This window comes from Suricata suricatta, chromosome 2 (assembly GCF_006229205.1).
Source record: "Suricata suricatta isolate VVHF042 chromosome 2, meerkat_22Aug2017_6uvM2_HiC, whole genome shotgun sequence".
NCBI lineage: Eukaryota > Metazoa > Chordata > Mammalia > Carnivora > Herpestidae > Suricata > Suricata suricatta.
This window is the reverse complement of record NC_043701.1, coordinates 30,585,449-30,587,240: the sequence shown is the minus strand read 5'-3', so window position 1 is coordinate 30,587,240 and position 1,792 is coordinate 30,585,449. Positions and strand designations below refer to the sequence as shown.

At 35.9% G+C, this 1,792-nt stretch overlaps 1 pseudogene; it reads left to right on the top strand.

The window, feature by feature from the left end:
• Positions 1 to 1,175: 1,175 nt before the first annotated feature.
• Positions 1,176 to 1,543, top strand: LOC115305515 (annotated as a pseudogene).
• The last annotated feature ends 249 nt before the right edge of the window (positions 1,544 to 1,792 follow it).

Sequence of the window (1,792 nt, the reverse complement as noted above, 5' to 3'; positions counted from 1 at the left end):
ACAAACTAATTCAATCGGCACTTCAAATATTAGAAGGTACCCAAATAGTATTTGGTATTTTTATTTTTAACATTTATCTTTTAAAATTTTATACAAAATATGCACATGTTTTTAATATAAGTTTATTATTATTTACATAATAATGTATTAGCTCCCTTTTCCCTAGTGTTTATGCCAGGATTAATATAAGGAAACCATATGGAAACATTTTCTATGTAAGTGGCCAGACCTTGCATAAAACGTTTATTCTCACCCTATATACAGGAAAAAGTGGTAACTTTTCTCTCCTCCTTTCAAAAAGAGAGACAAAGATTTACTCCTTAAAAATAGGGTAGAAAGTATTCTGAATTCTCTTGCTTACCTTTTGAAATGTACATGCATATCTTTAAAGGATAGCTCAGCTCTGGTGACTCCAGATTTGGGGATCTAACGTCATCACCAAGACCTTGGACCTTATTCTCTCTTGAGATGTAAACACATACCAACAAAGAACTCTTTAGAGTTCTCCCAGTTTCCTGTAGATATAAATTACTTTCTCAAGGCTTGCTCTCAGCCCAGCATGTTTTCAGCAAAATTTATTCAGAAGTCCCTAACTGCAGAAATATGTTCTCATAAAAATGTGTTTTCCTTGTTCCATAACTTTATTAGTTGTCATGGAAATTCAAATTGTTATTACAGTGTGATCAATGTGATATCACTTTATACTCAGTGGAAGCAGTCTGGGGAAATGAGAATGAATGAGCAAATCATAAGGTCTCAATTTAATGAGTATGCGCAAAGTGAATTTACCAGTGTTAACCATCCAGATCAAGCAATAGACTATGACTATCATAGAAGGCTCCTCTCATGATGCATCGCTTCAAAGATAGTCATTATCCTAACTTCTTAAGCTATTCATTATTTTTCATGTTTTAAGGAATTGAAGTAGTTGTCTCACACAACTTTGGGGGTTGGCAAATACAAACTGTGAAAGGCAGGCTGATAGACTAGAAACTCTTTCAGGATTTGGTGCTGCAGGATTTGATGCTGCAATCTTTTAGTCAAATTTTTCTTTTCTGGTGGTGGCTCTCCTCTGGGTTGTTTCCCGGCTTCTTTACTCCCGGCTTTGCTTCATGCCCTGGGTGCCTGGGGGTAGTGTAGCCACTGCCCTCACCACTGCAGCCATAATCTCCTTAATGGACACCCAGAAAATTGGAATGGGATTAACAGGATTTGAAGTGTTCTTCCTGTTCTTTGGAATGATTCTCTTTTGTGACAAAGCACTACTGGCTATTGGAAATGTTTTATTTGTGGCTGGCTTGGCTTTTGTAATTGGTTTAGAAAGAACATTCAGATTCTTCTTCCAAAAACATAAAATGAAAGCTACAGGATTTTTTCTGGGTGGAGTATTTGTAGTCCTTATTGGTTGGCCTCTGATAGGCATGATATTTGAAATTTATGGATTCTTTCTCTTGTTCAGGGGCTTCTTTCCTGTGGTCATTGGCTTTATTAGAAGAGTGCCAGTCCTGGATCCCTCTTGAATTTCTCTGGAATTAGATCATTTGTAGATAAAGTTGGTGAAAGCAACAATATGGTATAACAACAAGTGAATTGAAGACTCACTTAAAATATTGTATTATTTATAAAATCCTTTGAAGAATATTCAGCACAAAATAAAATTACATGAAAGAGCTTGTAACGTTCTTTACAGAAGTTTAAAACGGATAGTCTACAAAGTACCAATAGCAGTTAACCAAGAAGCAATGAGAACAGGCTGCTAATCAAGTGATCTGAGAAGTCAGCGAGCAAAATA